This window comes from Carlito syrichta, unplaced genomic scaffold (genome assembly GCF_000164805.1).
Source record: "Carlito syrichta isolate Samal-C Ts95f unplaced genomic scaffold, Tarsius_syrichta-2.0.1 Scaffold303669, whole genome shotgun sequence".
NCBI lineage: Eukaryota > Metazoa > Chordata > Mammalia > Primates > Tarsiidae > Carlito > Carlito syrichta.
In genome coordinates, this window is record NW_007247765.1 from 493,897 (window position 1) to 502,963 (window position 9,067).

Genomic DNA, 9,067 nt, shown 5'->3' on the forward strand with positions numbered 1-9,067 from the left:
TTGATACCAGGAGTTTGAGATCAACCTAGGCAACATAACGAGACCCTGTCTCTACAAATAATAATAATAATAAGTAATAAGGCCAGGCATGATGGCTCACACCTTTAATCCCAACACTTTGGGAGGCTGAGGTAAGAGGATTACTTGAACCCAAGAGTTTGAGACCAGCCCTGGCAACATAGAGATCTTATCTTTACAAAAGAAAAGAATTAGCCAGGCATGGTGGAGTGCACCTGTAGTCCCAGCTACTCATGAGGCTGGGGTGGAAGGGTTCCTGAGCCCCAGCAGGTTGAGACTATGTTAAGTTGTGATGGTGCTACTCCAGCCTGGGCAACAGAGTGAGACCCCACTTCAAAAAAAAAAAATTAGCTGGGAGTGGTGGTGCGTACCTGTAGTCCCAACTACTCTGGAGGGTGAAATGGGAAGATCCTTTGAGCCCAGGACGTCGAGCTATGTTTACACTACTGCACTCCAGCCTAGGCAACAGAGTGAGACCCCATCTTTAAAAAAAAAAAGAAAAGAAATACAAGAGCAAGAGGAAAAGGATGGGGAAGAGGTAAAAATTCAGCCATAGTGTCCTCAGATGTGATACATGTCTCCTTTTATTAATGACAAAAACAAAGACTCTTTGCAAGAGCATTGAATGGCTCGAATTTGTGCATCTTAATGTTTGCTCTTTAGGAACTTGTACCCAGAAAGAACTGCTTCCAGTCTGAATCAAGAACACGCCGGAAAGGCAGTTACTTTGGGGGCACTGGGGTGGGGGAGGGAGAGCAAATGCATAAGTCTAGTGACACTGAAACATTGTGTGTGCGGTGGAAATGACAGCTCGGAACAGGCCAGCGTCCTTCTCCAGCGGTCAGCTTGCCAGCGGCCGAGACTCGAGAGTTTCCCGTTTCCTGGCCTGCACTTCCCACCGGCAGCAAGTGAAGGCTTCATTATACTCATTGGCCACGTGACCCACTTCATCAACCAAAGGGAGCTGGGAGAATAAGCCCCCTAACAAGATCCTTCAGTAGACTCTTAGAAGCTGCGTACAGATGTACTCTTCCTCTGTCGGGACACAATGCATTTCCTTGTGCTGTACCCCATCATACAGGAAGTGCATTGTCCCCCTCCAAATTCAGGCCCACCCGGAGGAAGCCCATGAAGAGAAAGCAGCTCACAAAAGCGCTCACGGCATTTGAGAGACTCAGAGTGGCTCACACACTAGTTGGTGGTGATGGCAGAGAAAACCCCAGACCTCTGAGGCTCAGTCCATCTCAGATGTTAATATCCACACCAGAGAGGAAGCTGCATCTGCGTTTAGCATCGCACCATCGTGCGAGTGCTCTTTATTTATGGACTGTCATCAGGTCCCCTTAGCAGTGCGCCAGCTCTCCGTTTGTGTTGTAACTCTAGCTACTATAGGCGCTTTCCCGACTAGCTGTGTTCAGCACCGACAGGCAATCCGTGCTTTCAAACTGTGTCTAGTGAGATAAGCAGCTACCCTTCCGATCTGGACTCGGGAGCCCTTTTGTTCACATTCAGATCAGGTAGGATGAGTGTTTTCCCAGATTAGTCCAGAACTTGATTCACCTGTCATTGTTCAATCTTCCTATTTCAGTTGATGTGATCCATGCAACATTCAACCAGTAAATATTGTTGAATGCTTACCATGTGCCACGCATGGTTCCAAACACTAGAGACAGCTGTGAACAAAGAGTTCAACGTCATAGAGATTATAATCTGGAGGTGGGGACGAGGAGACAGTAAATAGATAAACATGGACTTACATATGGGGAGTTTCTATGCTCTCCCCATACTGCCAAGTGTTAAGATTCCCCAAGACTACACAGGGCAGTTCATATGCATATTCAAAGACTGTTAGGTGAAAGAAACCTTTGAAGCTCCCCAGAATCCTCCCTTTCTCTTATACCCCACCATTCAATACACTGGCAAATTCTCAGTGTCAGAGAGTGTGTCAATTAGGACAGGCTAGGTTATTTTGTGACCATAAACAGCCCACATCTTGGTAGCTTCCACCAACCAAGTTCTTTCTCATTTCTACTGTGTGCCACCACAGGTCCGTTGGGGGCCCTCCGCTCTGAGACCCCAGCTGCCTAGCTCCCACCTAGCACGTGGCGTATCTTTGGGGAGAGGGAGAGGACAGGGTGATGAATGACACCGCTGACTCTTAAGGCTGATGCCCGAAGGCAACACTTGGCTTTCTGTCACATTTCACGGGTTCAGGAAAGTCACGGGCCACACACCCAACTTCAAAAGGTGAGGGAGTGCGATCCTACAACATGTTCAAGAAAGTCGGACACATTTGGTGGACAGAAGTGACCTCGATGATGACTGCTAAGAAGAGAAAAGCAGGGTAGGGGAGACGGCATCTGGGTGGGAGGTCTCCATCTGCCAAAGGTGGTCAGAAAAGCGTTCTCTGATGAGGTGACCCTAGAAAAGAAACCCTAAGGGAGACAGGGCCATTTGGGTGAACCTGGCATGTTTGACAGCAAGGCAGTCAAAGTGGCTAGAATGAATCAAACAAGAGGAAAGCCACAGAAAATTAGGTCAGAGAGATAATAGCATTGCTGGACACGAGACAGGGCCAGGGCCAGGGCCATTGTAGGTTTCTGTATAGGCATGATCTGAGTTAGGTTCTAGAAGGATCCTATGGCTGCTGAGTGGGACGTACACCAGGGGCCAAGAGTTGAAGCAGTTGGGCTGTTTCAATAATCCGAGACAGATGAGAGGGAGAGAGTGGTCAGATTCTAGATACTGTCTGGGGGTGGAGCCAGAGAATTTGCCTGTGTATTGGATAGTGGGGCGTAAGAGAAAGGGAGGATTCTGGGGGGCTTCAAAGGTTTCTTTCCTCTAACAGTCTTTGAATATGCATATGAACTGCCCTGTGTAGTCTTGGGGAATCTTGGCACTTGGCAGTGTGGAGAGAGCATAGAACCTCCCCATATGTAAGTGCAGAGTGGGACAACCTAGTGGAGAGCTCGGTGCTGGGTGGTCGCCCTAATTCACGTGCCAACTGAGGGACTTCTGGCCCTGCACTGCCCTCATGTCTGGTCTCTCTTGGGATTTATGATCCAAGTTAATTTGTAAAATCAGAAACATGAACTTCGTGATTACAAGCAAAATAGGAGTATGTGACCGGGTCACCCCAGCCTCATCCCTCTCTTCCAGTCCTCTGTGAGCCTCCATTCCGTGACCAAGAAGCCCAGCTCCTATGTCATGAGGTCGGCCCTCAGTGGGTGAGGATAGTACATGGATGTGTCACCTCTAGTTTTTCTGGAAAAGGACTGATTAAAATCTTTTTTTAAATGAAAAACTTTAAAAAGCAGAGCCCCCAGTGGACCTGTAGTGACATGCAGTAGAAATGAGAAAGAACTTGGGCCGGTGGAGGCCACTGAGATATGGGCTGTTTATGGTCACAAAATAACCTAGTCTATCCTGACTGACACACAGACACACTGTCCACTAGGCTGGAAGTGCAGTGGCATGATCATGGCCACCACAGCCTCTATCTCCTATGCTCAGGCCATCCTTCTGCCTCAGCTTTCCAAGCAGCTGGAACCACAGGCGTGTACCACCACCCTTGGCTAATTTTTTTTTTAAATTTATTGTAGAGATGAGATCTCACCAAGTTGCCCAGGCTGGTCTTGAACTCATGGGCTCAGGTGAGCCTCCTGCCTCAGTCTCTCAAGTAGCTGCTACCACACCTGACTAATTTTTTGGTTTATTGTAGAGACAAGGTCTCACCATGTTGCCCAGGCTGGTCTTGAACCCCTGGGCTCAGGCAGTCTTCTCACCTCAGCCTCCCAAAGTGTTGGGATTGCAGATGTGAGCCACCGTGTCCAGCTTGAGTAGCAATCTTAATATATACAGTAAGACAATGTCATGGTGTTCTTCTAAACAGAGGGTCCTCTTCCTGCTCACTCTGCCCTCCTGTGATGTGGCTTTCTCTAGCAACACCATCTAGTAAACAGCAGCCAGAATACCCTACTACACCTGGGCCTTCTTTTACATTTTCTCTAGTGTAGCAGAGCATAGGTTGGGGATAAAGTTTGCAAACTACCATAAGGGAATGAGTAAAAAGAGGTCAACATTGGTTTTAAAAAACTATTTTAGGCCGCGGTGTCTCAAGCCTGTAATTCCAGCACTTTGGGAGGCCGAGGTGAGAGAATTGCCTGAGCCTGCAGGTTTGAGACCAGCTTGGGCAACATGATGAGACCTCGTCTCTACAATAAATCAAAAAATTAGCCGGACATGGTAGCGTGCGCCTGTAGCTCCAGCTACTTGGAAGGCTGAGGCAGAAGGATTGCCTGAGCCCAGCGGGTCGACACTGAGGTGACCATGAGCATACCACTGCACTCCAGCCTAGGCAACAGAGTGAGACTCCAACCCCTCCCCTCCCAAACAAAACAAAACAAAACAAATCTGTGTTTTGAGGGAGCTTGTATCAAAAGTATTTATTCATTCAGCAAACGTTCTTGAGCTCCTATGATGTGCCAGATACTCTCCTAGGAACTGGAAACATGGCCATGAATAGAATATAAAGTAATGCGTGTTGCTAGAGACCAGAGAAGCATGGAAAAGCATCAAGAAAAGATAAAATTGGCTGGGTGTGGTGGCTCACACCTGTAATCCTAGCACATTGAGGGGCCGAGGCAGGAGGATTGCTTGAGCCCAGGAGTTCAAGACCAGCCTGGGCAACAAAGCAAGAGCTCGCCTTAACAAAAAATAAAAAAAATTAGACTGGACTCCGTGGCTCAGCCTGTAATCCCAGCATTTAGGGAGACCAAGGCAAGTGAATTGCTTGAGCCCGCGGCTTCTAAACCAGCCTGGGCAACTTGGTGAGACCTCGTCTCTACAATAAATAAAAAATTAGCTGGGTGTGGTAGCATGCGCCGGTAGTTCTAGCTACTTAGAAGGCTGAGGCAGGCCGGGCTCGGTGGCTCAGCCTGTAATCCCGTGCCTTTGGGAGGCTGAGGTGAGTGGATTGCCTGAGCCCGCGGGTTTGAGACCCACCTGGGCAACTTGGCGAGACCTCATCTCTACAATAAATCAAAAATTAGCTGGGCGTGGTAGTTCCAGCTACTTGGAAGGCTGAGGCGGAAGGATCGCCAGAGCCCAGCAGGTCAAGGCTGCGGTGGCCAGGAGCGGCCACTGCACTCCAGTCTGGGCGATGGAGTGAGACTCCAACTCAAAAAAAAAAAAGAAGGCTGAGGCAGAAGGATTGCCAGAGGCCAGCAGGTCAACTCTGGGGTGGCCATGAGCGTACCTGCATTACAGCCTGGGCGATGGAGTGAGATTCCAACTCAAAAAAAAAAAAAAAATTAGCTGGGCATGTGGCACATGCTGTAGTCCCAGTTACTTGAGAGGCTGAGGCAGAAGGATGACCTGAACCCAGGAGATTAAGGTTGTGGTAAGCCATGGTCCTACCACTGCACTGCAGCCTGGGCAACAGAGTGAGACTCTGACTTTAATAATAATAATAATAATAGGAAGAAGAAGGAGGAGGAGGAGGAGGAGGAGGAAGTTTTTTTGGTTAGGATTTGCCATTTAACTTCTTGGAAATAATATTCAGAGTTCTCATAAACAATGGTTAGCTATGGGATAGAAAGCAAGAAAGGAAGGCACGAAGGAAGGAATATTTATTGCATATTTACTACAAGGCACACACTGCTCTGGAAGCTTCCTGTTACCTTATTCTGACATCCTCTGTGGGAGCCAGTTCTGGTGTCCTGTTTTACTGGCTGGAGCTCCAAGAGATGAAGCAATTTGCTTAAGGTCACACACCGTGTAAGTAAACAGACTCAGGCCCAGGTTTGTCTGATTCCAATGTCATACCGTGTGGGTGAGAAACGTGAAAACATGGACTCAGCTTGGTCAGTGTTTTCCACCGTGGATTTTGGGGAACTTGGACGACATCAATATTCATCCACAGAGTGTCTTTACCCATTCTAGCAAATCGTCGTGTCCTGCGTTCTCACTCGGTTATTTGTGTATTTAGGGAACGGGCTCAACTTCAAGCATCTCCCACCCTACTTAGCAGAGTGCAGAGAACCGTGTGCTTTCTCGCAGCTGGGCCCAGCACAAGCCACAGCTGCCTTTACAGATGTGAAGGCTGTCGTGTGGAAGCACACCCCGGCCCACTTGCTGCAGTGCTGCTGGGCCCTTCCCAAGGCAGCAATCTGGGCTGCTTTTCAGAGAGGCATGACATGCGCCCTGCAAGCTGCATTGCCATGGCTTGTATCACATGCACACACTGTGGTGGTTTTACACACATTTCCAATTTATTTTTTACATTTGCTTTTTAAATCTCTGATTGCATTTACATGGTGATTTATAGAGACTTTGATTATTATTATCTATAGTAGGAGGAGTGAGCAGGTTTTCTGTTTACTAGGTAAAATCTGCAGTCACCTGCTGCTTTGAAGATCTGACCTTGAACCTGTGTAAATGTGAGTTAGGTCTGGGTGACAGTGAGGGGTTGGAGACAAGGGCCCAGCTGGCTACCTTCTTAGTGTGACACTGCCTTGGTTGGGTAATGATCTTTTCACATCTGATGCCGAATCTGCCCAGCTTTATTTTATTTTATTGTATTATTATTTTTATTTTTTATTTTTTATTTTTTTGAGTTGAAGTCTCACTCTGTCGCCCAGACTGGAGTGCAGTGGCCGCTCCCGGCCACTGCAGCCTCGACCTGCTGGGCTCCAGCAATCCTTCCGCCTCAGCCTCCCAAGTATTATTATTTTTAAAGGAAAAAATTTATTTTATTTTTTAAACATAAAACATTACATTCTATTTTATCTTTCTGTACATTATATCCACATGTGTTCTTTTTTCCCCAGCTAGATTTTAAATCACTGGAGAGCAAGAGCGTGTATCATTCATCTTCATGCCATACAATTTGCCTTGCACGTAGTAGGTGTTTAATGAGTGGCTGGAGATGAGTTGCCGAACTGTCCATTGCAGCAGGTGCTGCTGAACTCCCACCCTGTGGCCTCTCTGGGACTAGCTTGTAAAGGACAGTTTTATTAGGCGTACTGGAACCATTCCTCCCATGTGCACCCTGGGGCTTCAGAGACTTCTGCTTCTTGGGTCTTTTAAAAGATTAACGGTGTACTGGAACCCAAAGACTCAGTTTAGAATCTTGAGTTTAAAGAAAAACTGAATGTGGAAAGGCACTCCCCACCCATTTTGGAATGCCCCCGTTACAAGGTCTGACAATTAAATTTGCGAACTTGCCACTGTGCGCTTACATTGGCAGCTCTGTACAAACAACTCAGTAAGGTATCATTAACCTTCATATATCAGTGTTTCACAGCTGTGATTGTGTCAATGTGTGGTGGTGTCTTGCTGAGTGGCATTCATTATTGTTGCATGTTTTTGTGTGCCATTGCTAGAATGTCAGAGCTTAAATTAGAGCAATGAACAAACATTAAATTTCTTGTTAAACTTGGCAAGAGTGGAAGTGAAATCAGGGTCATGTTAGTCTAAGTTTATGAGGATAATGCCTTGAAGAAAACAACAATGAACAAATGGATTAAACATTTTTCTGAGGCGAGTGAAAGCATCACTGATGGCCAGTAACGAGCAGAACTGACGAATACATTGCAAAAATTCATCTAATTGTGCATCAAAATTGTCGGTTGACTACAAGAAGCATAGCAGACCAAATAAACATCAATAGAGAAACAGGGGAATCTTAGCTGAAAATCTTGGCATGAGAAAGGTGTGTGCAAAAATGGTCCTGAAGGAGCTCTTGCATCATGACAATGCACCAGCTCATACAGCACTGTCTGAGAGAGAGATTTTAGCCAGTAAACAAATAGCTGTATTGGAACATCCTCCCTACTCACCTGATCTGGCCCCCAGTGACTTTTTTCTTTGCCCAAAGATAAATGAAATATCGAAAGGAAGACATTTTGATGGTATTCAGGACATCAAGGGTAATACAATGACAACTGTGATGACCATTCCAGAAAAAGAGTTCCAAAATTGCTTTGAGCTTGGACTAGGAGTAGGCGTTGGTGCATGGCTCCTCAAGGGGAGTACTTCGAAGTGATATTCAGCAATGAGGTATATAGCACTTTTTCTAGGATGAGTTTGCGAACTTAGTTATCAGATGACTAAGCTTGCCTCACAGCATCCACTGAGGCACTCAGATGCCAGCCTGAGTCAGACATGGACTCAGTGGCCCCCTCTTGACATAAAATGAAATGCCCTAAATGCTCCCTCATTGACTCTGCCTTGGGGACTGGGGGACCCAGATCTCAGGCTTCTCCCTTGGCCTGAGGCTTTGATGAGGCCTGTGTAGGGTGGAATGAGCCAAGCCCTACTTGGGTTAAGACTATCCTTCAGGAATGGGATGAGTAAATGGCTTCACATAAAGGAATCCCTGTAAGTGACCTCTGTACAATAACCTTCTTAAACAAAACAGAGAAAACATGAGGCAACATTTTCCAGATGATATGGACACTGTTTTTAAAACCAGTCACTTGCCATGAGAGCTGTGATGTTATCAGGGACTTTTGAGGGCTATTTATTGCGATAGTACATGCATCTGGACCACTAAAGCTGGATTTTTAAATGTGGTCTTTTCATTTGGCCTGGGTGAACATTAAATATAAGATTGCACTCCACACACTCGGTAGTGTTTTTTCTTAGTGGTTCATTTTTCAGGCTGCTTCACAATACCTTCATGACAGAACTACCTTGTCAGAACGTCAGCTGACATTTCCACGAGGATGTCAGTCCTTCAATCCTCCTTCCTTGTTGTCCTCCCAAATCTGCAACTTCCAGACCTACCACAGGTTGGAACAACAGACAACTGCCCTCATCAGAACTATGTGTAAAGCAAGAGTGGGTGGGATCTGGGTAAGGGTCTGATGGTTGCGTTAGGAATAAGAGAGGGTGGCGTATTGCCTAAGCCTTGGGATCCTCCATGGCATGAGGGTATCAGCACATGAATGCCCTTCACCGTGACACCGCAGGTTGAATTAGTTTTTCAGACAGCCATGTCTTTCCTTTTTTTTTTTTTTTGAGTTGGAGTCTCACTCTGTCGCCC